The 27,520-nt window shown below is 37.3% G+C and overlaps 1 protein-coding gene and 1 pseudogene across 6 annotated transcripts in view; one reads left to right on the forward strand and one right to left on the reverse strand.

Moving 5' to 3' along the window:
• Positions 1-27,520, reverse strand: part of LOC129779948 (FERM, ARHGEF and pleckstrin domain-containing protein 1) — a 163,922-nt gene that overhangs the window by 127,858 nt on the left and 8,544 nt on the right. Inside the window, exon 1 of one of the 6 annotated variants that reach the window (XM_055787738.1) lies at positions 24,108-24,306. The exons of the other annotated variants lie outside the window; for them this stretch is intronic. The gene's annotated coding sequence lies outside the window, so the exon portion shown is untranslated. Of the gene's footprint in view, positions 1-24,107; positions 24,307-27,520 lie in introns of those variants that run through there. 6 annotated transcript variants of the gene reach the window in all.
• On the forward strand, positions 13,263-13,418 carry LOC129780899 (U4 spliceosomal RNA; annotated as a pseudogene).

Raw genomic sequence — 27,520 nt, forward strand, 5'->3', positions numbered from 1 at the left:
CTGAACGTTTTTCGCTGACGTAAGGATAAAATCTGAATTCCTGTCGCGGTCCGTGGGACGAATTAAGTTTACGCTAACGCGGAATGAAAATAACTTTTCCCATTTTTCATTTTCCATTAACTCGAGCCTCCCACATTGATTAGCCTTGGACAGAAAACTTTGTCATCGTCTGGTTGACATCAGAGGCCCATGCTTCACATGCACACACACATACACATTATTGCATCAACTCACTCAATGCCTTCCGAATGACAGCCACTTGCAACCGTTTTTTATGATGTGTATTCCAGCAGGGTTTGTCCCATCAATTGTCTCTCGTAGCTTTTTTCGTTAATAATTGATATTTCAATTTGATGTGTCATTAATGTTACAAGCCAAGTCCCAACATAAGAGAGCTTAGAAGGAGACACAAGAAAAGGATGTAGCCGAAAGATGATTATCCTGCATCTGCTAGCTATGAATAAATGATGACAAGAATGGATGGGTTTTCCAGGGAGTTAGTTAGGATGCTATCAATAAGTGCAGGATGGGTGCTCGGATTAAAATATATCAACTCGAGTAATAATTTTGTCTCGTACAACTCACGTCTCTCGATGTGATTAGTAAATCACATTATAACTTGTAGCGATGATGAACCTTTAAATTGAATCGGATATCACACATCATAGATCTAGCAGACAGTCACGTTTCGTCCGCCTGTTCAAATTGTTCATAGGACAGGTAGATATTCTAAAAAAAATATTATTTTTTGTTATTAGGGTAAATAATCTTGGTTCGTCCAATTTGGGGTGTTTTACGCTACTAGTAAATGCAAATCGATTTTTCTTCATGAAAATCACACATAATCGATACGAGTTTGAGTTTGTTGAAAAGCCCCAAGTCTATAATTGCTAATACTACCATAAGGTGTTGAAATAATTCAAATTTTTGTGTTTTTTTCTTTAAAGAGGAATTATGATCATGGTTTGACCACCTTTGATCATGGTTTGCTCAAAAAATGGTTTGTCCGGTTTTAGAAATCACCATTTTTGAATGAAAACATTCGAATTCACAAGTAGATGTTGCATTTATCATTGCTTGAGTTTACTGTCATCATATTGATCCATTCATAATTTAGGCTTTCTTCAGAATATTACCTTTTCTTGGGCATTTGAAAAGCAACACACTCAACACAGAGAAACTTTATTTCTGCTATCCGCGAAGGACACAACAAACAAACTGCAGCGCGCCAAGTGGTTGCCACAGAAATCATGTGGACAAAATAACATCATTAAATTGGACAACTCATGGTCAGAATTGATCAAAATGTGTTAATTTAATGGTTTAGCTATGTAAATCTGATACAAATGGTGTGCAAGCATGATGTTTGATATATTTGTAAGTGTTATAATTCAGAAAAGGTCTGAATACGTGCGAAATAATCATCTGGTGATCGATTAAAAGTTAGTTCGAATGAGGGGCGCATTGACACAAATAAAAGGTGTATTTTATAATACTTTAAAACATGTGATTCCGTAAAAATATACTATAAAACTACTGTAAATCATGAAAAAGACAATTTTATTTATATGTTTTGAAACATTCGAATACCTTATTTGATACAGGAGCGCTGAATTAGAGCATTCAAAAAAGTGGGCAAACCGTGATCATATTTTCGACTGGACAAACCAAAATCAATTACCCTATTTCACATTTGTAGCGAACACTTGACTGCACAACACAATCCGAACGCAACACAACATAACACTATAAAATAAGCAGTAATGACTACCGGGTTCAAACATTCCATCTGAACCAGCCCTCATTCGAACGTTTTTGTGCATCTTCAAGTGTGACAGGGCAAACGCAGACAGCTATGTGTAAAGCGATCACTACTCCAAATGCACTGCCTTTGAGTTTCAAAGTTTTCTGCTGAACGAAGCCGATTAAAACTATAGAAAACACACACACCATTATTCATTGAACGGATCAAGCGTCGCATCCGCTAGCAAAGTTTTCATTTTGTGATGTATCAAACTTCGAGATGACCCTAACATGACTGATCATAATTGTATGGTCGACTTTTGAGTAAATTATCACAAAATCTTTTTTTTTCTCCGGAAACATTTCGGAGAAAAAAATAGGTTGTAGTTTGCGTTGGTTACATGCCAAATTCTCACGGCCCGTTAAAGGGTTTGCTTACCATCTGGATATAGTGTCACTATAACACCTTGTAACACATCGTCGATTCGTTTTTTATTTTTCATACTCTTGTGATCACCCTAATTTTTTATGACATCTTTGATGGAAGAGTTAGGATTACGTTTAAAAACTCTGAACACTCTTCATCCACTCTCTGCGGAATGTCGATAGATCGCTATTTACATCAATCGATTTGAAATATTTCTATAACAAATAAAAAAAACTTTATTTTTCTTGAAACAAATTACTGAACAATTGAAAAATGTTAAGCATTATCAAAACGAAAAGCGCTCGTGCTGATGCATCCATTCTGTTCCTCTTACTCATATTTCAGTGCAGACGTAATGTAGGCAAACTATATGCTTGCACTGAGCAGCGCGAACCATTCACAAAGCAGCGAAGGGATAAAATTTTCAAATTGACTCTAATTTGTACTGTTGATTGCTCGCTGTCTAGAACGACACTGAAACACTGAACTTATTGAATATTCAGATAGTTTTTCAGTATCTTTTAACACAATTACATCTCCAATGCTCCCAAAAACACAATTCCCAAAGAATTATCCACAAATTTGCAGCAGCACCTTTTGCAGAACGGCAACAGAAAATCCGCAACAGATTGTGTTGTGGTGCGACGGATATGGCAACCGCAGTGGAACAATATTTTCACCTTCAGTTTTCAATCCATGAACACAGCTCTCACTGCTGGGAAATTTCTTCTTCCCATCCGACTTGCAGTCTTGCACTCAATCGAAAAGTCACCAACACCAATAAGCCCAAAACTCACACAAGCTCTCCCCGGAAAACAAGTTATAAAAATCAATTTGCTTTTTTATTGTTTCAGACATTATGTTAGAATGCATCGAACTGTTGCATTGAACTGTATTCAAATAACTCTTCAGGGAAAGGTTCGGTGGCACTGAGAAGCGCTATGGTTTTATGGAATGAATTCGTTTTTGTTTTCGCGAGAACAATGATGTTGAAATATGTGTCCTTATTGCCCATGTATTGAATGCATCTCCTCTTTTTGACACACTGAATGCAGCTATAGATGATTGTCATCTGAATGCCAGGGAAACAGGAACTCGTTAGCTGCTGCCATTCTACCGCTCCTTCTGATGTGAACTGTTAAAAGTGAACGGTTAAAAAATGTATGATCGGTTCGAAGCGGAGCAGTGAAATTCATCCAATCACACAAGGGTGGGGCTTGCGACGCGAAGCTTCGCTTCTCTTCAAGCTTCCATGGTATAGAGGAAAACAGCTATATGTGCCAGTAGCATTAGGAAAGAAGAGGATAGCAAACAACAACTCGCTAGCTGCTACGTGTGTTGGTTTGTTGTCTTATTTTTCATACTTTAATACAGTGGAACCCCGATTAACCACGAACGGATGATCCGCGGCGCGGATTATTCGCGACAGTGAGTTCCATAGTAAATCTATAGGCCGTCCCTGAATTTGTCAATGAGTGCATACTTTTGTTTTAGTCGTGGCTTTCACATTCTCTGACCACTGGTGTACACGACCTTATAGATGGATAGTTTAATGATTTCTGTATTGATAAAACATAGTTTTCATGCTGGAATATATTTTGTTCGTGTTTGAACATCATTTTTAGTCATTTGTTGCGTTATCCGCAATTTTCGCTATTCGCGGTGAGCTAGCCAGACTATTTCGTGGATAACCGGGGTTCTACTGTATTCCCTTGAATAGAATGATATGTACTGTGGATAACTACGTTTATTTTCGAAGTAATTTGATGAATTCAAATTGTATTTAGTTACCCTTTTTGGTCGGTAAAATTTGACGAGCACAAATTGGTCCAATCCCAAAAACCTGCGATTTAGCGCGTTGAGATGTTCGATATTTTTAAAATTATTCAATTGTATATCTAAAAAAATTAATTATTAGGATAGATGCGTAGAAGCATTTCTTATTAATTGATGCAAACATCTTTGTGATCTGTTAAGATATGATTGAGTTATATACGATCGAAATCTTTCATTTTCTCTACATGTTCAGTGTTTGGATTTTCATTTTATCCCCCATAAGTTCGTATTAGACGCAGTCCTACCTCAAAAGCTTTGAGAAATAGTTTTTGCTGCAGAATTAAAAAAAAATGTTTATATAGTGGTTTATGCAGAAAACCACGCGTAGAAAATTACTCAAGTTCTGATTTACGTATACTTGAATCACCGTTGGTTTTGTGTTGTTTTCCTGCTGTAGGTTGGGTCATGTTGCCCTTTGGGTTGCGCGTCACCGTACGTAGGGTAACACGGGGTGATTTGGTCATATGGGGTGATTTGGACCACCCCTTTATCTCAAAAATTGCGGCTCAATTTGGATTTTTTTATAATGTCATTTCCTTTTTTTGTTGAACCGTATGTACCTAAAGTAAAAAAACTTTGATAAAACTTCACAAGTAGAGGGAAACGGTAGGTTCGGTTGATCGTCAAAAAATGTGAGTTTTCCGATCGTGGTTTTAAGGTTTTTCCCGCTGATTAAACAAACTTTTCGTGTATTGTGCAGTAAAGTTCAGTTCGCCTACAGAAGAGGAACAATTTGATGTAGCGAAACTGTAAGTTTGATGAGAATAAATGAAATGATTTGCATTTTAATTTTTGCGTGTTGTGTGGGGTGACATGGACAGGTTTCTGTGGGGTGAATTGGTCCTACAGGTTTGATACTTTTCTTTGGTCTAATTTATTCCAGATGCCGCTGAATTACAAAAAGAGGATGGACAGACAACGTTGGAAGAAAGAGGAGCTTGAAAGAGCAACGTAGGCCATCGAGAACGGATTTTCTTTGACCAAGCATCAAAAGTGTTTGAAAATGCTCGACCAACAGTGAAAAGATTCATGCATAATTCGAGATGGTGTCAATCCAACTTTTGTGGTCTGGAATCTGGCCAAGACACCTAGTATCGATCCCAAAACATTGTTATTGATTGTAACATTATCCCAAAATACTTTACATAAACATAAGTATGTTTTTTTTTCGATGAAACACACACTAGACCAAATCACCCCGCATCAAATTTTAATGTCCAAAAATCATCTCTTTTATTTTGTGATATATTTGGTAGATTGAAGCTTTATATAATGATTAAACATTATTTATTGAGAGAAAACAAGTGTAGCTCAGTATACAATGTGACATTTTTTATTTAGACCGTATTGGTTTGGAAATATTAGGCGATTTGCTTAGGTGGTCCAAATTCCCCCCTTTTCCCCTATATCAAATTTGCTGCGCGTTTTGCTGCATGTCGAAACTTGTTGCTATTAGAAGTCTTGTCATGCACAATTTATTGCATTTGATGTAAAGATGAGAATGATTTAAGGAGTGCCAAATTTTGATGCAAATTTGCTTCTGTCGCATCGCACCGCCAGTTGCGAACAAACTAAAATTTCTACTTTGAAATAAACACGATAGTATTGGTCCAGTAACGGGAAAGCATGGAACGTGGACGTCAATAGTCATTGGATTTCAAAACACATATTTGTTTTTTTTTCTTTTTTGTCCACACAAAAACAGGTTTGGCTGTACCATTGCGAAAACAATCGTAGCTACCCATCATGCATCATTCTATGCAAGGGAAAAACGAAAAAAGCAGCACGCTAGATACTGCCTCTGTTTTGACAAGGCATCAGTTTATCACCCCTATTCTGTATTTCGATCGATGCGAAATATTTCGAACGACTTGATTAAATTCCATTCTGTATTCCGTTCGAATTTTTTTTTGCATTTCGTTCGATCTGTTTCTCTTAGAACATTAAAGGGGCAAAACATTCGAAATAGGTGAAGCGAAATTATAGCTCGAACGAAACAACGATTTCGAACGAAATGAAAATCCGTCGGAATACAGAATAGGGCTGTATGATTTGGCTATGATACTGAACGGAAACGGAAAATTGTTTCCATGAAAATAATTCTCAAAATAAGCACAAAACAAGCTCAGTACAGAGCATTGGCATGCACTAGAATCACGGAATGCACGGAATCAAAGCAGAAAAGAAAAGTACGATGAAATATCAATTTAGGCTTCGTCTTCACACCGGGGCCCGGGGTATAAATCCTTTTTCATTTGCGATTATTTTTCTAGTCTTGCTCCAGTTCCCGAGCAGCCAACAACATTTGTTAATACTAATGCCTAGTTTATGCAATACAACCTACTGCAAAATCAAAGACTTTAAAACCGAGATTCTACTGAATGGTAAGCCGCACCGAACCGTTGGCTGTCGGCAAGAAAACGTCACTTTTCGATACGTCAATTATGCAGATGGATAAGACAATGTTCATCGAACACAGCTTCCTCAATAAGATGGCTCATCCCCAATTTGTATACACCCGTTTATCTTGCAGAATCATATCTCATAAACTTCTGCTAGACTCGTGACCACTCTGCCGAGAACCAGTAGTCCTCATACACAAATAAGTCCAACGTTAATTCCAGCAAACATGTCAGCACAGATGCATATATTTTCGGATTGCTTCCTCGCTGCACCGGTTGGTACGTGAGGGTGCTGCTACTGCTACTACTGGTGGCGATGCAACAAAAACTTGAATCGTTATCCGCAGAATAAGTTATTCGCTGTGGTCTTAGAGAAGAAAATATGTATGCAGTGAATGGGGGGAAAACAGCGATTCACAAACTCCTATTCATCCGGGCTCGTCAGCTTTATTGCTGTTTATTTAGTGTATTCCCCCCATCATACTCTCGACGATGCGAACAAACGATTTATTTGGAATGTGTATGGGGGATTGTTTTCTAGTTTTGGAGTCGCCTCCCTTTACGGACTCAACTCCTCCAGCTTTTACCACGGAAATAGAGTATTTTTATGAGAGGCGAAGATAAATGTGCCATACACCTCTCGTCACTGTTTTGTAGAGAAAATAGCACACGAACCTGGAGAATAAATGAGTTATGAGTCTTGCTAAAATCAGAAAGAATGTGAAGTTTTCTTGGGTTGAACACTTTCGGGCTAGTGTCTAAATTTAGTACAGACAAAAAGTAGACCGTCCATAAAAACTTAATAAAACAATCAGCATCTCCGGGAAACCTGTGCTCCTGTGGCCGAGTGGTTAGCGTCATAACTAACATGCCGGGTGTTCGGGTTCGATTCCCGTTCTGGTCGGGGGAATTTTTCGTCAAAGAAATTTCCTCCGACTTGCACTGTGATCACGCGTATTCTAGAGCTTGCCACTCAGAATGCATTGCAAGGCGTGTTATTTGGCATAGAAATCTCAACTAAGTACTAATAAAAAATGACGCAAGTAATACTACGTTGAGACGGCGAAGTTCCTCTAGGAACGTTAGTGCCATTGAAGAAGAAGAAGGGAAACCTGACTACCAGCAGCATCTGGCGATTGCTTGCTCGACCAACTCTCTTCCGTGTTTGGTTTGGTCATTAACGCGGTCGTCCCTCCGCTTGTTGACGACCATTTTCTTCTCCCTTCGTTTGCATATGCCTGCCTGTACTCGTGTATCAACCGCATTTGTTTTGTCTATTCAAATTTTGACCGTTTGCAATCAGTGTCCAATCAGCAGTTTGTCTACACGTCTATCGCGTCTCAATGAGTGACCATATATCTCCCGTACCCGTCCCGTCGTTCGACACTACTTTTTACGGCGAGGCCTGATAATGGGACAACATTTTGATAGCGTTGCCGAAGCGTATGTCCGATGAAAAATGGAAATCTAACAACATATATATGTGTATAGACAAAACACAGGTTTGTGGTCAGTCTTCCCCGACTCCGAAGGAGTATAATAGATATAGCACTCAAGTTGTGGTGCGTGGCGGAGACAATGCTTACCTGCAGCACTCACGAAGCCACCACACTTGTGGAGGTAAACCGGTTCGGAAAAGTCAATAACACTTACTGACACGACACTTGCGGGTGAGATTGCTAATTAGGCGAACATGGCAAGCAAGCAAGCCAGCAAACGGTGCTACTATCGATTGGTGTTGGATCAAGTGGAGCGTCACCGAAAGGGACGACTATGAATTACTTGGTAAGTGCAACCGTTGACCCAGATTTTATGCGAGACATTGTTTGTGCAAGTGATGGGCATATTTTCAAAGCAGTTCTGAGTTTATAGAAAATCTACGAGTTGAGGAAATACATTCGATACACTTCGTAGCAATAAATATGATGAAAAGAAGAGTAATTTAAATGTACCCATAGTCATGGTTTCCCATTCATAATCTTGCTTCAGATGAGATAACATATCAGTGAATGAAACTATTCAGAAGTCACACATTTACATCTCATTTATATGTCTCTTACTGCAACCATTCCTTTTTGTCATTCGATGTGAACTCTTGAAATGAGGATGACTCGAGGAAATTGTAATGAAATATTATGATTTGTTATACCTCCCGATGAACATTATCAAGGCTATAGAATCGACCAGCTTATATCCTTTTTAGGTGATTAAGTTCTCTTTTTGCCACTGAAGTTGTGGATAGCTTACCAACGATGCGGTGAAGACCATCAAAACTATCAAATCATAAATTCTTTGATGCAACTTTAAATAGACCGTAAAACGGTGAAAATGGCTTTGGAAATGAAAGGAAAGGCGTCGAACAACGTTTGTTTGCACACCAAAGGCCAGTTCATCAGACGACGAAACCGTATACTGTCAGAATGATAGGAACAAGTTGTGCCTTGTGACGAATAAAGACAGAGCCTTTGTTTTGTGCTAAAAAGTCAAAATTTTGACGAATCGACTGATTGCAGTTTGTACACCAGCTGAAAATAATAGTAAAGGGTTACTTTTCCTTTTCCTTCTCAAATTATTGACTTAGGACTATGTCCAACAGGAAGATATGGGGACAAAAAAAATCTAAAGAATGAACATGTAAGATATAATAAAGAGTTCTAATGTAAGCGTTAGCCATTTCTTTATAGATCGCGAAGATATTTGTATTGCTTTCAAATTATGTTTTTATGTTATTTTATGTTATGTTGTTTTTTAGATTAGTTGAATAGTTGTAAAATGTCATGCATTAAGGGGGGATCCCGGTTTGGAAGGTCGAAAAAATCGAATTTTTCTTTTTTGCATTTTTGGGAAGCTTATGCCCTTAGAAATGTTGTCCTAAAGTGATTTTCCGATATTTGATTTCGTTAAAAAGTTTCAGCCAAAAGTTTGGAGTCATTGCTGTACGGACTTTCAAACGCGTTTTTCTCGAAACCATGTTGTTTTAACTGATGGTATCGATATCTCAGGATCTACTCGGCCGATTTGGCTCAATTTTTTTATTAACATGTAGAAATGAATTATCTAAAGCGTTACATAGCCCTTTTTGTAAATCTAATTTTTCGATTTTTTATGAGCTTCCAAACAGTAATTTTTCATAAAAAATAACTCATTTTTAACAAAAATGACCTCCATTTTGGCAATTTTTCGAATTTTTAACCATAATATCTGAACACTTCACTTTATTCCTAACACCCGAAAAAAACACGAAGATTCATTATTTTTCGATCTTCCAGACATGGGTTCCCCCTTAATTAAACACACTAAATCCCAAGTTTCGATTGATTGAATTTGTTCTCCTCAAATGAAGCGGCTAGAGTAGGAGCGAAATACAATTTGAATACTTCAATACCACTGTAAAAACAATCATACCTATTCACAGTACAAATCTTTCTTTCCATGGAAAATATGTAAAATTAGAAATAGCAATATAAATGTTGACAATGAGCTTTTCTAATGCAGATACCACATACTACGGGTTTGCTCGGATGGATGTTGGATGTTTCGAAAGAACCAAATCCGAACCCCTGTGTGATTCTTCGCTCAGCCAGTATTCATAAAATTATCTAACCGGGAAGTAGTAAACACTATCAACCAAAAGAAAGGACCCAAAATAAAAGCAGTGTAATCAAATCCAACAAGAACAACATCAACAGAAACAATTGAAACGGCAGCAGCAATATCGGCATCGGAAACAGTAGCAGCAGCAAACGAGTCTCAATTTTTCTGTCACAACCTGAGCGAAAATACATCATGTTTGTTATGCTTCGCTCCTGTCACAATCTGTTTTATTCCACTGTTTACCAAGCCGAAGAAATTTATCAGTTCTTTCCAGTACTAATTTTTCCAAAAGAGTTACCGCTGTAGATTTGCAAGTTTATGTGTTTTGAGGCGCGTTTCTAAGGAGAATCATGAGCCTCCCCTCTCGTGTTCTCGATCAAACACACTCCTTCTTGATGACTGATTTAAATTGATGGAAATAAGAAGCATTCTCATTTGCCCGTGCCATCAATAAAGAACAAACAACATCGGCGAAGGACTATTTTTAGATATCAATGTGAATCAATCGCACTTTAATCGGTCACTCGAAATGCAAATGCAGAGAACAAGCACTGCAACATGTGAACGGGCATTGTGGAGAAAGGAAATGTTGCTTAACTTCAGCTGATGCTGATTCGCGGTGCGGATGTGTTCGCAACTTCAAGCCTATGGTGGAACTCGATGGAATGATGACCAAACGCTGGTTTTCATGCCATCTAGTGGAGAGCACAAGTACAGTTTTACATCACAGACACCCATTGTTGTTTTTAAGCGTTACCATTGCTTGATTGAAGTTTTTATCATTAAATGGTTTTAATGATTCGTTTATAAGAAATGTGGAATAATGGCGGTGATAGACCAAATGTATAATCGCCTGTGATCATGTTTGTGTCATTTGGAAAAATACCGCCGCGATAGATGTTACAGCTATAACGCCAAGATCAGTGCATCGCCAGCCTGTATATTATTCTCGTGAGGGAAAGAATGAATCATGAATTAATATCAAAACAAATCCACACAAACCATCGGCTCCAATCAGGGCCACCAAAATTTTGTACTAAAAGGAGTTATTTCTAAAATATTGATGCATTCTAAAATAATGATTGATGGGGACAATTTCTTAGTCCTAATATGCCAGCATTGTTTTATATGAATTGAGAAAATCGATAAAAATATATTCGATTCACGCGTTTATCTTCTCTAAATTAGTAATCCCATTGCCCTTTGAATGGAGATTTCTATCAAAAAAATCTTGTATCTAACACATGACCGCATTATTGACGTATGACTACAAAAAATTATTTTATTCAAATCGCTTGTTTATCATTTTGATACATTCTAAAATAGAATGTATTGAAATTTTATAATCAACTCTTAAGTATATAGAGCAATTCCAACCCCAGAAAATTACAAATTTTGACGCGACCCTCTTCGATTTTTTTAAAACTTGGTGCAAGTGATGGAAGCTACAAAAAGTCACAATTTTCATTATCATATGACCAATTTTAATTACGACTGATTTTTTATAAGGATATTGAACTTTCTTCCAAAAAATAGTTACTCAAAATCTAGATGTCCGATTAAAATATGAAGAATCTTCCTCAAAAATTAAATTTATTATTAAAAGCTTTTATATCTCAAAACACCCTCCCTTCAATATTTTTTTGGTATATAGCAAAGCACACCCAATTAAAAAATGTTTAACGTACAGTGGTGCCGTGGTTAACTCATCAAGATGGAGATATGTAGTTTTGAAAATTTTTGAAATCCCAATACTTTGTTAAACTGTTAAACTTTGTTAGGAAAAGTAACATGAAAAATGGAATCTACATGCGATTTTACATGAAAAACTATATATAACGTTTTATCCTAGGGGTAACCGTACTCGAGATATCTTTCCAAGAAAAATATCGAAGGGGGGATGTTTTGAGGTATGAAAAATTTTAATAATAAATTTATTTTTTGAGAATGATTTTTGAACAGTTCATTTTAAATGTTGTTTTTCCAACATGGTTCATTTATTTTCTAACAACTTTGTCAAACAGTATATTTGAATCGGACATCTGAATTTTTAGTTGCGATTTTGACGTCTTTCATTTCTATATTGGGGTGTAAAATCAAAGTTTCGAAAACGAAAGCGTTACGCCGGAGACCGAGATTTTGAGCGTTAATAGCTCCTAAGCAACTGAACGAAATGATATGATAAACACCTCATTCGAAAGATAAAATGTCTACGCATTATATACTTGTTACTTTTGGTCCAAAAACTAATAGCCTTAAAATTGCTTTCAGAACAGGCTATTGAAATCACCAATCGGTATATAAGCGAGCGCCGCTCGGAAATCCACTCAGTTATAACTGAACAGCGATTGAGTTACCATCGCAGGAATGAATGGATGACTTCAAAACCATGGAGCCTGGAGAACGGCATTGTAAAATGGATACAAGCAGTGGGTACTTTGTACTCATTTGCGCTTTTGCAAATCGGAATATTTCCCTAACACAGACTTCAAAACCATGGAGTCTGGGGAAACTGGCATTGCAAAATAGATGCAATCAGCGAGTACATTTGTACTCGTTTGCGCTTTTGCAAATCGGAATGTTCACCTAACACAGACTTCAAAACCATGGAGCCAGGGGAAATCGGCATTACAAAATACATACAAGCAGCGGGTACTTTTTTACTCGTTGCGTTTCTGCAAATCGGAATGTTTCCCTAACACAGACTTTTAAACCATTGAGCCAAGGGAAATCGGCATTTCAAAATAGATACAAGCAGCGGGTACTTATGTACTCGTTTGCGTTTTTGCAATTCAGAATGTTTCCCTAACACAGACTTTAAAACCATGGAGCCTGGGGTAATTGGCATTGCAAATGAGATGTAAGCTGCGAGTACTTTTGTACTCGCTTGCGTTTTTGCAAACCGGAATGTGTTTTCCTAACACAGATTCCGAAACCAATAAGTTGGGAAAATCGCCATTCCAGATCTCGGCAGTACTTTTTATACCCCCATGCATTTTTACACACCGGAATGCGTTTTGCTAACACGGTCTACAAAAGCGGGTACAAATGCAACGCTTTGGCTCGGTTATTCAAGACTGCATGCCCCTTCATGTCGCCAGCTCACTGAACTTCTACGCATACCGTTTGATGATTAGGCAAAATGTTGATAACTATTTGCTGCGATAACCACTACCATAATGCATGAATTGACCTAAATTTGCAATTGAATTCGTGAATTGTTTCATTCGTTCACTAGTTTGATCAATAATTTAATCAACGGCTTTGCGCAGTGGCTATATCGTACCCAATGAGGAACATTCGAAGTGCGATTATTGCTAATTGAAAAAAACACAAATGATTACTAAACCAACGGCAAACCTACGTCAGCCTTGCGGTTATATCATAGGTATAACCCATCCAAATTTTTTTGAAAAAAACAATCAATGACGCCCTTATAAAAAATCAGACGTAATTAAAACTAGTAACGCTTTATATCATTTCATCGAGTTCTACCTCGGGTTTGAAGCTACGAACAAAATCTAGTTGTGGGTTTAATCTCGTTGTTGAAAATTTAATGAACATGATTTGATTGATTTTTTTATTTTATTAAGTTCAAAGTTCATTCGGCTCTAGCCTGAAAAAGGCCGAGTTCCACCTTGAATTTGTAGTTGCGAACAAAATCGCATCGCGATTGGATGCTGACTGCTCACTTAATGAAGCAAGGCTGTGTAATAGAATATGCAAATCCTTTACTATGATCAGATACTCATTCTGTCGCCATCGGGCAGGGCTTAAATGGCAATATTTCCTCTGTCCGTTTACTCCTAGCCGTGTTTGTTCTCTGCGTATGCATTTCGACCGACCGATTTACTTGCGACTGCTCCGTAGTGATATTCGCAGTTGCTTTTTATAGACGGTACGGATAGGTAAGCACACAGATAAGCAGAACGAATGTATGGTAGATGGGAATGCTTATAATTTTCATCGTTTTAACCCATTAACGCTCAGCTGTTCGACAAATCGAACAGCAATTTCGATAATTTTTCCGTCATTGAAAAGTAACAATATGGCAAAGTTTTTGCACCAAATAATAGTGTTATCTATTAGCTACCACATACCATCTTTTTTTTCTTAATTTTTTGTAATTTTACTGGGAAATAAGGTTTAAACCAAATCTGTGCGGAAGAATTTTTCAATTTAAATGACCAAATCTAATAAAATACAAAAATATGTTAACCTTTCTACAGAATCACTATAAAGATAGAACACACATTGTAATATAGGACAAGAACCATTAGATTGAACCTCCTACAGATTAAAACATAAGTGTTTACCTTGAAAAGGTGGTGTATTTTATTCATTTGTGTTTGCATTTCCAATTGTGAATGTTAATAAGTATTGATTAATTTAGCAAATATTGATCAAAAGCTACATGTTTGTCAATAATAACCTCAAATAATGACGTTCCGTACAATTTCGAATATGGAGAAGCTGGAGGAAGTCATCAGGACGTGGTTTAATGGGATTAGCATCCTTACTGAAAGACGTAGTCCTACGTCAATACTTCTACAACATTTGATTTTAGGCATTCGTCTCAATCTCATTAATGGAATCGACGAGTGACAGTCGTTACCCGGTTCATTCAGTAAAATTTTCGGTTACAGGACAACATTACTTCCCATGAAATCAATATACAATACCGTTAAGCTACAGCCTACAGACCTTAGATATCATATCTAGTCGTCAAGACAACAACAAACAACCAAACAGGATACACCAATAAAGCTGAGCACATTAATTTCGCAACCGACACACAATCCATCTTCAATGATACTCCTCCACCTCTCTCTCTCACTCCTTCTGGGAAGGCAGCAGAGTCTGGCATCTCGTCGCGTCTCAGAGGCAAATGGGGTTTCATTTAAAGATGAAAATTGTGTCTCATTTCCTAGGCAATCGCTCCTCGTCGCAGGAATCGGATGGCATTCTCTATTGTGTCAAGATTGCGAACAACGACGCAATTGAGCTGATTGGCGGTAATGAGTGTCACAGAGGAGCGCGCTTTCATATTGCAATAAAAAGAGAACCAGCGATTGGGTGATTTCAAAATATGATCAAATATTCATCTTATATTCATCTTCGGGTATATATGTTATCAACGCCTTATTTTGACATTTCGTTTATCGTACGATGTATTTTGAGTGAGAATTTTGGAACTAGTTTAGCAGAGTGTAATTTAATTAAGGAAGCGTAAACTCATTTTCCTTAGCATCGCTGAACGGTATAAGTTACTTCCTCGTCTTCGTGGAAAAACAACTTTATATGTTAAACAGATGCTTTCTTCTTATGAGTGTAGCAGTGTTGATTAGTTTGGCTAGACGGCAGTCCTACCTACTGCTGCTCGGAAATGGCGAATGAAAATTCCACATGGTGAACACGGAAAATTTCATGTCGTTCACCCGCGAGTTATTTTTCCTCTGGTCCCACCGTGACATGGTCCCGCAGGTACCCCATGACAGGTAGCACGTAGTGTTGAAGTTCTTTTTGCCAATTAAATGGCGCCATGTGAGCATCGGTGTGTAGCTTCAAAAGAATGTGAAAATCATATGCGGGAGAGATTTTTCCGAGAGGCATTATGTTTTATCATATTTTCCTCAAGCTTGAGAAAACCATGCAATACGGGGAACTAGTTATGCAATGTTGATTACCTCACATCACCGCAAACGCTGATTAATAACAATTCCACATTATAGCTTAGAGAAATCACATACCATTCACCACCAACACAACGCACACGGATTGACGCCCGACACGCAAAAATCTCCACCCCCACCCCGACCAATTCCCGATATCCTGACAGTGTTGCGTGCTAATGGTGCTTTTGCAGTTCTCGTCGAATCAAGCCACATAATCCGATACTTCTCCAAGTGTATCGTGTGTCTGACCGTGTGCACTCCTTCTACATCTCTCGCAAGCCGCTAGATCCATCCACCATATATCTCAGGAGGTCCCATATCTAATGGCGCAGCACATTGTGGAAGTAGCGAATCGTCGATCTGATTGTGTCGGTAATTTGATAAAAGTCTCTCACCCCTTATTTATGTTCCGTCTCGTTCCGCGGCCAATGCCTTGGGGAATCATCTACTGTCCGGACAGCGAGAGAAAAATAGGCAAAACCAGTACGGACATTGGTTGGTTGGGTGCGATAAATTATGGAAGTGGGTCAGGTCTCATCAATTCGCAGCACTCAGTCAATTTGCTATCAGTCAGTAGCCGTGAGAATGTGAATTTCAATTTTTGTGGTTTACCGTTTTTGTCTTCGGACTGGACAATTCGCTTCAAAATAAAACAGTGCTTGCGTTGGAAAACCGCTCCATCAGTGTAACACACTCGAATCTCTACGGTGATTAAACCCAGAAACTGTTGGAAGTTGTGACAGAGATTGTCACTTCGCTCGTGCTCCGCGCGTTGATGATAATTGGGTTTATCGTCACTAGGCTAGGGGATACAGGAAACGATATGTAGTGGTGGCGATGATTTCCCCTATGCTAATATCGGCAGATTTGTTGACATTTTGCTAATGCAAAATCTAGGGTGGCTTCTGTCTGCCCTGCTAGAGAATAGAGGAACTACGTAGAATGGTTTCCTAGAAATGCGAAAGTGGCTACACGGCTGATAATGTAAACAGACGAGATGTCATAAGAGCAAAATTAGAGGCGAATGAACTGCAAAGTTTAAAGCCTCTTAAAAACAAAGAAAGAAGAAGAACATAAGAGCAAAATTAACCTTCTATATTGGGCAAAAAGGGGGCGAGCCCGACATGTGGAAGCAATAATGTCATGGATCTAATTACATTCACTTCTATATAGATGCGATATGACACACGAGAAGTACAAACCGGAATGCACAGTTTCGGTTGAGGCTGTCGATTTTTCGTCTTCGAGACAACGTTCAATATTTTCCAATGAAAATCCAACTTTGGCGATGCCAATTATCAGATAATTTAATACAGATAACAGCATTCAAAAGATGAAATATTCAATTATCGCCATAAAACATTGTTTTACAGTTTCATTTCCACCAACAAAATAGTCGGTAGCGGTGGCCGCGGAAATAAAATCGATTTTCCACCAAGGGACACAGCTCTAACCGCTGAAAAACAGGTTCTTCACATCCGGCTCAAATTACGCTGCATTTTGACGCCACTTTTTACACGGAAACAATGTTTGAATTTGAAATTCTTCTTTCTTCCGTCACAAGATGATAAATATTAATTGGGGTTTTATTACTTACGGTATTGTTTAAGAATACATCTAAAGGGCCTGGCCGGGTAAGGGAATAAAAAGTGCCCCCAAACCAAATCAACAACTGTATGGTAAATAGTGTATAGGATATCAAATAAGAAATTTTGGCGGTTTTTTTGAACCCCTATGCGGTTTAACATAGGGTATATGGCGTACTTTTTCGTTTATTTCACGCCATCCTCAAAAACATCGAAATAAAAATTTGAAAAATTATTGAATGTGCATCTTATCACGGTGTATCAAGAAAAATTATCCAAAAAATTTTTTTTCGAAAATTAATGTACTAAAAAAAATATTGAAATCTTGAAAAAAAAAAATTTTTTTGGATTTAGAGATTCAGTACTACTTTGATTCATATTTAAATGTATTCCTCCGGCTTTTCTAGATATGTGTGATTTTTTTCAGTGTTGCAGATCTATGGTGAAAAATGCACCTTTTCGTTTTGTTCACGCCATTCTCAATACCTTTGAGACAAAAATGAGAAAAAATACTGAAAGTACATCTTACTAAGGTGAATCGATAAATATCTTTAAACAATTTTTTCATCGAAAAATCTAATATAAAATTTTTGAAAATGCGTTACAAAAAAATTATATATTTTTTGGCATTTCGACATTTTGAAAAAATATATAACTTTGAGACCCACTTCTGCTCTTATTTTTGTTTGAATGCGTTCGTATGTGTCTTTTGTTCTACATGTGGCGTATTTTTGCCCTGAATTTTTAAGAGCATTACGAGACGCAAAAATAATTCTCTTCGTCGTCTGCATTATTATTTTCATTTTCATGAAATCGATTATTTTATTGTGTTCGTGATTTTCAATTGTAAGATTAAAATAAAAAATAATAATAATTTGATTGGGAGGCGATCTGGCGTAGTGGTAACATCCATACCTCTCACGCAGAGATCACGAGTTCAATTCTCACTCCCGACATTCTTCCAAAAATGGAAGTAAAAGTGACGAACCAGCCGAAATGTGTTGAAAGTCACTATAATAAAGAAAAAAAAAAAAAAAATTTGATTTTTTTAAGTGTTCTTCTCATTAATCCGAATGATCTTTCCACAATGGCTTTATTTTTTCTCACAGAGCTCTGTCGTACTGCTGACTCCTATGAATTTGGTAAACCATTTAAATCCAATGTAAAGATAATCTCATATATTTTATGATACGAGAAAAAAATCTTTGTACAGCGCAATGTTCTAAATATACCGACAAAATTTAAATAAATGTTAGAGCAGTACTACCTTTTTTCCCATACATTTGTTCTGCCGATTTGTGTGCTAACCATACCCGTATTTCGAACGCTTATAACTCGAACATTTCTTAACAGATCGGAAAGATGTTTGCATCAATTAATAGGAAATATTTCTACGCGTCTATCACAATTAATAAAATATTATTTTTCATGAGATGAACAATTGAATAACTGTAAAATGTCAAACGTTATTTAAACGCCCTAACTGATAAGTTTTGATTGCCCGATTTACGGTTTCCCCAACACAGACTCCAAAATCGATGTACCTGTGGAAATCCGCTCTTGCAAATATACATGCACGTCCGGGATATTTTTGTTCCCACCGAGCTGTGTTTCCCTAACACGGACGGGGGTATTTTTTTCACACTGAGCTGTGTTTCCCTAACACGGACTTCAACATTAATGTGCCTGCTGGAATCCGCTTTGCAAATATATGCAAGTCGTGGGTGTTTTTTGGTGTTGAGTACTTTTGTACTCGCTTGTCGTTGTGCAGAAAGGAATATGTTTCCCTAAAACGTAATTTAAAACTGAGATGCCTGGGAAAATCGTCATTTGAGATACTAGAGGTGAATGAACTTTCGGGGTTCGAGAACTACGTAAACATGAGATGTGCAATATTTTCAGAGGGAAATGAAAATACAATGATTGTTTGACAATTCTTCCGTTCACCTATTTTGGTAGCCCTAGGCATCATATCAAACGTAAAAGGACGTCAAATTTATTTGTAATGAAGAACACAATGTATTACAAAAATTTCGATGCATTCTAAAATAATATTCGGAGTGGTAAAAAAGTGGATTGCATAATAAAATTGCCTAGTTCTACGTCGAAATTATGCGGTCGTGTCCTAGATACAACCCCTTAATTTTTTTTAATTTGTTTGAAGACTTTATGTAACTAAGAAAAAAAGACTTCATCGAGCCTCAACCTCGGATTTAACGTGGCGAACAAAATCGCACCGCTATACACAACATCACTCATTCAAAACACACATCAACATTGAGAAAGACTGTTGACTGGTCGCTGCATTGAACAAAACTTTGTCATGTTTCGTGAATTATAGATGCTTTAAATTTAAATTTTAAAAAATATCAATTTAGAAAACTTAACCTAAACTCTCATCTCCCGGCCTTGAGAAAGGCCATTTGGACACCCTTGCAGCCGCCGTCGACTGGTTATTAGCTGGATGACTGTTGAACCGTGGATGTGTGTACGGACACCTGATTAGCAGTCACATATGAACATTGTGCTCCGCCGCTGCGTTGATTGCCCGTTATTTTTTTTTAATAATCCGTTTATTTTTACAGGCTCAGTTACATAAGTTTGAAGGAGCCAAATTCTAAACTATATTTCTGCTAGCATATTTTAACATGTTTCCTTAATCCTGGGGTCATAAAATAGGAAAATTGCCCGTTATTGACATACAGAAAAGTACATTAAACCATTCATGGATTATGGAATCGTTAGGGCAAAGTATATGAAAAAAATATTGAAGAATTTGCGATTCGATATCTGAATCATAAAAAACCCATTCGCGGCAAAAATAGTTATTAGCGTTTCACACTATTAATCAAAAACCTGGCATGTTTTCTGATCTTGCACCTTCATTGAAAGACTTGTAACTTGAAATTCAACTGATTAAGATATGGTGTTCGACAAAGCCATTGGAAAGATAATGAACTTTCTAGGAAAAACAACATATTTAACACCGTTTACATTTTTTTCAGAAAATTTAGGTTAATGTTATCCCATTAACAACCAGGTTGTAATAAATATTTTTTGACGAAAGCCATTAGTGTAATTTTGATTATTGGGGTTCCAGAAACCTCACTGTTCAAGAATATTTTTTTTCTATTTTTCAAGTAATACTGTAGAAATGTTTACATATTTTATTTGTTATTCTTTAGTTATGGTATTGAAACACTTTTCACACATAGTTATTTTAAGCCCAATTAAAATTATGGAAAATGTCCAATATAAATACATATTTATTGCCCAATAAAATGATACTACAATGCCACAAGTAACCCTTTTGAATGCAATTCGGGCGTTAGTTTACACGTTATGGTGTTTTTCGTAGATATCACGTTGCATCGAGCGGAGCAATAATTTTTTTCTTCCGCTTTGTTTCGATTTTTAGTTTCACTCTAAACAGCGAGCACCCAACTCCATGTGTTAAAGCTGAAAGTTTATTTGAAAATATCTATTTATTTTGATCGCGCCGCTCAGTGGAAGCATTCTGTACAATGAAATATGTGTTTGTATGTACAGAATGCAGGACTGTCTTATGCAATATATGTGTTTTGCTTCATACTGCTGATTTGAGAGTCAATTCCACACATGTAACGCTGCTTCAAGCGAGAGGTATAAATTAAGTAGGTCTGTGATTTCGTTTTTCAGTTTCACTTGAGACAGCGATCAGCCATCCCCATGTTGCATGTTGCATGAGAATGAATATAAAGAATATTAAATCTGCGAGATAGTTACATATGAAATTATTTAAAAATTTAAAATTCTACTTAAGCGTTAATTTTTAAATTTCCTTCGTTTCTTATATAATACTGGAAATAATGAATAGGCTAATTGAATGCAATAATTTCGTAGTCCTACGTTAACAATGCGGCTGTGTCTTGGGCAACAATCCTTATGCTTTTATGAAAATTTATTAGAATACTGTTTTAATCATGTTTATGACATTGTTCACCAGTAGTATAAACCTTATAGTATTTTCCGAACACGATTCAATATATAAAGAATTATTTAAATCTCGATTAACAGGTAGGATAGTTCTAATGTAAAATTACATGTAGATTTGATTTTTCACATTATTTTGAAAGTAAAACAACTCCTCCGTTCATATATTCTTGGAATCAGTCTAGGATAAATGAAACAGTGTATCATGCCATGCGTGAAAGGATGACGGACGGTCAGACTTATTTATTAAATTTACTTGTAACGAAGAACGTAATTTATTACAAACCCTTCACTAACAAAGTAAATATGTTGAATTCGGAAATAGTTTCATTCATTCAATAATTTAATCAAAACCAAGTTAAATTAAATTTTCAAGAAAGATTCTTTACAAGGAAGCCAGAAGGTAAAATATTACAGGTCGGACTCGATTATATACAGACTAGACTATATGTGATTCGATTATATACCATTTTAGACTCGATTATATACAGTTTGGAAAAAAAATGTTTTTCATATTTCAAATATGACTTATTTCAAGAAGAAAAGTAACCTTTCAACGTTAAGGTGAAATTTAAGTGGCTATTACATGTACAGTGGGGTAAAAATTGTGAATGTTGAGGATTTTGCTTGAATTTTCACCAGAAATTGTTTATGTCGATATTGCAGCGAAATTAAGAAAGCGGTTAGCGGGTAGAGAGCTTCAATTTAATTTATAGAAACAATCAAGTTTAATTTAAATTTTTAGGATAAAATTATAATAACACATTAAAAATGATTTACTTTTAAGTTTTTCACTTCCAAAATGTTATTAAAATCCACTAATTTAGTTGTTTCACTATGCTAAATTTTCTCATCTTTCAAATGAAATTGTTAGAATCGTCTTCCGTAGCGTACTTTTTAATGTAGGGCCAGTTTGAGGCGACAGAGTCCGAAACAAAAAAAAAAAAGTTCTATAACTCTGTCATTTTTGAAATTCGAACATATGCGTCGGAGAATTTGTTTTCATCAAATATGATCGTCTATCACTTTCTGAGAGAATCTGGATAAATTTATTTTTTTCATGTGAGAAAGGTGTTTTCTTACTTAAAGGGGGACGAACCAAAAACCAAATTCCTCATTTATATTCAAAAAACAAAAAATACATGCAAAAAAAAACGAATCAAAAAAATATTTTTTGACTCGATTATATACAGGATTCGATTATATACAGAGAAAACAAATCAGAAACTGTATATAATCGGGTCCGTCCAGTATCTAAATCGAATGTGTATTACATAACACACCATTTCACAAACAGAAGTTCAATATAATAAACAATACGATCGAAAATGAAGCAAATACTACATCCCTCAGGTCACCATCGCCTAGATTAGACTAGCAAACATATCACACCGTTGGGAGACCTCAACAAACGAATTGGTTTATTTATTTCAACAAATGGTATGCCCGGAATCAGTAATGGTAGCGGCAGTATTACCAATAGAAATGTTGTCCTGTGAATGCAGAGAAGAGAATCTGCATTCACAGGACAACATTTCTATTCTGGCACCATTCTGACACGGTTTGCCTAGCTAGAGCTACACATTTCAGTTGAAATTCGGTCACATCGAATAGAAGCACACAAGTAAACGCTCGACTGCAGCTTGATTATCGAAATCCTCGAGCAAAGTCTTTGATTTCAGCAAACGAATGCAATAGCTTTTATTTTGAGGATTTTGGGGTTTGAGCAGCTCCGGATCGGCGCTGTTCATCGAACTATTAGTTAGTTAGTGTTTACCTATAGGATAACCTGAACGAATTTCGCTTTGTTTCACAGCTTTGAAAGCATCTCTATATTAGTTGAAAAAAAGAAAAGGAAAATATGTCGGTGATAAAATAAGCATCGGGTCAATCTCATAGCTTTTTGCTGATTTCACCAACATCACCGAATGTTTGCTTGACATTTTGAATATATAATGCAAATCCGAGGCATGAATAAATGCATAATGCATGACGAGATTGACGTACCATACGTGTATGTGCAGGAATGCGAGCATTCCTGTGTTCTCGTCTAAACAACGTTTCGGGATATGAATATTGTTCAATCAACCTTGCTGCACTGATTGAACTTTTCCCGAACTATCTCTATCGTTCGATAATTCATTCTGAACAAAACGCATTTATTATTCAAAGCTCGAAAGCCAGCAACAACGATCGTTAGCAGCTGGTGTGCTAATTCATGTGTACTTATTCCCACCGAAGCTATAAATCGTAGTAGAAACTACAATTAACTACCAGCTTGAATATCAAGCTTCACCGGAATCCAATGACCCAAAGCGCCGCCAGAAACTCCCCATAAAAATAAACCATGCGAATCCACCCGAACGAATGGTTTGCAAAATAGAGTCCTCTTTCTGGCAATGGTGTGAATGGGATGGTTGAAGTGTGGTTTTTACTAGGACAGCTTTACTAGGTCATCCACCGCCAATGGGAAACTTAGAGCCCATTGCGAACCGCGAACACAGAAAATGGTTAGAAAACATTTGGTTGGTAATTTTCTAGAAAGTTGTGCACATTGTCATCCCCATGTTTCAGTAACTTTCACCTTCCCGAATCCTTTTGGTTCAATTCGATTTGTCCTGATTTTTGTTTCCTTCGTTCAGATTATCGTCGCACAGCTTCCAAAACAGGAAACAGGGCGCGGAGATAGAGAGAGAGCGCGCCCTAAAGAGAACAGAATCCAGTTACAGACGACCTAGTTTGTCCTTTCCTTCAGAGAGAATCATGGGCTTCTGCTACACGCAATGTGTGCCTTATCAATTGCTGTACCACTCCGAACCACATAACACTAATCTTCTAATCACTCAAGACCAGGTTCCGTATGGTTGATTACCTTTGAGTCGCCCTTCCATCAAACACAGCTTCCGTTCGATCAATTCTCACATCACATCCCAACGGCACTCACAATTTCCAAGAAATGGGCAAGAAACTTGAATTTACAACAGACACACGTATCACAATCCATCGTCGTCCCAGCAGCGGTTCGATGTACGAGGTTCTGGTGCTGCTTCAAAATACTGCTGCAGCAGAACCCTCCCTTCGAATGAATACGCAATGCAAAGTTAGCGAGAAAACGGCCGTAATCTCGCGCTCTCTCCGTCGCGGCTAAACTCTCCCGCTGCTGCTGCTGCCGCTGGTGGTGACGACACGATGGCAAAGGTTCACACGGTGGACGATGCGGCGCATGAAATCGGTCAAAACATATGTTTTGTTCTACACAATATAATACTAATTTATTTCAGGAAAATTACACGAGATTGGTTGAAAAGCTCGAAGCTACATTAGTGTAAAGTGACCAGATGGTCAGAGGTCTAACGCGGGACACAAAAAACAAAACGATATGTATATACGTTATGGGAACATAAACCATAGTTTAGCGAGTCTAAACTGATCAGTATTATTTCTTTCTGATCATCGGCACTTAGTTGTGATTTTTCGGTGGTTTAGATTTTGTTTACGCCCGAAAATCACTCGCTCAATCAGAGTATTTACGCCTGGCAAGCACGATTCAAATTCTACAATTTTCTTCAAATTACCAAATGGAATACTCAAAAATTCCAATTCATTTTTCATCGATTTTAGTGTTAACGTATGCAATCAAAAAAATGAACTAATTTCGGATGGCGATGAAAGATAATTTATAGGAACAAATTTTCTTTAAAACTTACGTTTATTATGTCTACAACAAAAATGATTCAAAGCTGTTGATTCGCAGCAGCAGCACTGTCAAGCAGCTTGATGATTTTTCCATACTGCAAGCTTCACCCCACAGCGAAGGAGTTGGACATCCTGAGGCACTTTGTGTCCGCCAGATATAGCCGATCTGGTATTCACAATATCATCTCTTCGCCGCTCCTTAAGCCGGGAGATCGAAGCAACCGGCAAAACGGCGGAGAAGAATCTGGCCAAAATGGACATTTTTATGCGGAAGCGTCAAAAGATACCGGCCGTATCTGAGCAGCAGGCAATCACCCAGAAGGAGTAGCTTGAGGTGCTTGTGAAAAACCTCTTTCCGGCGAAAGAAGTGAAAACTTCTTTTCGTAGAATTCAACGAATGGCAGGGGACCGGGTTCTTTACGTTCCCCAGGTAAGCGATGATGTCGAATATATCATTCACATCAAGTTCTCGAAGAAGGTCCTTCTCTGTCAGACGTGAAGGGCATGTCCAAGCAGCGCTTCATTTACGATACTTCATCAACTCTGCCTCTTCCTGTCGAGTATACACTAGTTCTTCCGGCTTATTTAAAACGTTAAGCCCTGACCGAGCTAGAGGACCAAAGATAAACTTTTCGTCTGACTCACGTTGGTCCCTGCGGATCAATAGGGGACTTTTATAAAAATCACTGGCTGACCCGGCAAACTTCATCCCGCCCAAAATTTATTTTTCGTTATCATATTCATGTTTCCTTACTAAGCGCTGTTCATGAGTCTAATCGCAGAATTGTTCATTGATTGTAACAAAAATTATCTTTAAAATTACCTTTTACTATAAAATTCCTAGTACTTCTACCAAAACTCGTCATTATTATATCAGATTATTTCCAGACACAATTCACGTTCAATATTTTTCAACCACTTGCAAATAAAATGTTTCTCCGTTACATGGAATAAATGTTTGATACCGAAAACATGATAGGATAGAGACACCCCTAAATCAGACAATTCCTCTCTCGAGATTTGCTCTTATCAACACATTCGGCGATCCATTCATATTTATATAGATAGAAGACCATATAAGAGTGCGTTTTATCACATTAAAATCCATTTCCATTTTCGAACGAAAATCAATTTCGTTATCGCAAACATTTGTGTTTCATTTGTATGGCAGCCTCCCCTTGGAGAGGGGGGAGGAGTGTCGAACCATTATAAAAATGTTTATCAATCTCTAAAACCTCTATATGCCAAATTTGATTCCATTTGCTTGATTAGTTCTCGAGTTATTCAGGACCCCCCCCCTCCTGTAGAGAGAGGGAGGAGTGTCAAACCACCTCAGAAACATTTATTGCCTCCTAAAACCTCCACATGCCAAATTTGGTTCTATTTTCTTGATTAGTTGTTGAATTATGCAGAAATTTATGCTTTATTTGTATGGCAGACCACCCCTCCCCCTTTTTTTGAGAAAGGGAGAAGTGTCTGACCACCATAGAAACATTTATTGCATCCTTAGACCTCCACATGCCAAATTTGGTTTCGTTTGCTTCATTAATTTTCGAGTAATGCAGAAATTTGTGTTTCAATTGTATGGCAGCCCCCCTTTAGAGAGGGGGGAGGAGTGTCTAACCACCATAGAAACATTTCTTGCATCCTAAAACTTTCATTTGTATGGCAGCCCCCCCTTAGAGAGGGGGGAGGAGTTTCGAACTACCATAAGAACCATCCCCGACCCCAAAAACTCCTACATACCAATTTTCGTGTCGATTGGTTCAGTAGTTTCCGAGTCCATAAGGATCAGACTGACAGACAGACAGAAATCCATTTTTATATATATATATATATATATATATATTTTCCAATTTTGTTGCTGTCACTTCCAGTTGACACTCTCTAAACAAAAAGCCCAATGTCGGTTCGATGAAACCAGCTCAAAGTATTAATCTTTGGATGCATTAGAAGCGTTCTTGAACGGTCTGCTAAATAAAAGTTTTTTTTGAGGTTCATCCATTTAAGAACATCAACTGATCATGTTGTGATATTGGAATATATTGATATCGCGGGACATTTTCGTTTCTTTTGCCAAATGCGGGACGTTTCGCAGGACGAAATCTTACGCGGGACATTTTGTTGAAATGCGGGACGTCTGGTCAGTTTACATTAGTGTGTAAATGTGTAACTGTACTTGGCATTATTTATCCTTCATTCAAACTTTTAACTCAATATGCCATGTCAATCTTTGTTCATAAGCTACTAGCTGACTCGGCGAACCCGTCCATTATTGATTATTTGCCATGATTCCTTCAAACATTAACGTTTTCTTACTAATTGAACATTGGTGGGTCCAATCACAGAACTCTTCTTTGATTGATTACCCTTCGACCCTCTACAATTTCCTTTTACTAGAAATTTCCTAGTACTTCTATCAAAACTCATCGTTACAATATAAAATTATTTTCAGACACAATTCTCGTTCAATATTTTCCGATCACTTGTAAATGACATGTTTCTCCGTTACATGGAATACATGTTTGATACAGAAAATATAACAAAATAATGACAGCTCAAATCGGACGATAGTTCGTCGATTTTTGC

The sequence above is a fragment of the Toxorhynchites rutilus genome, chromosome 3 (genome assembly GCF_029784135.1).
Source record: "Toxorhynchites rutilus septentrionalis strain SRP chromosome 3, ASM2978413v1, whole genome shotgun sequence".
NCBI classification, from domain to species: domain Eukaryota; kingdom Metazoa; phylum Arthropoda; class Insecta; order Diptera; family Culicidae; genus Toxorhynchites; species Toxorhynchites rutilus.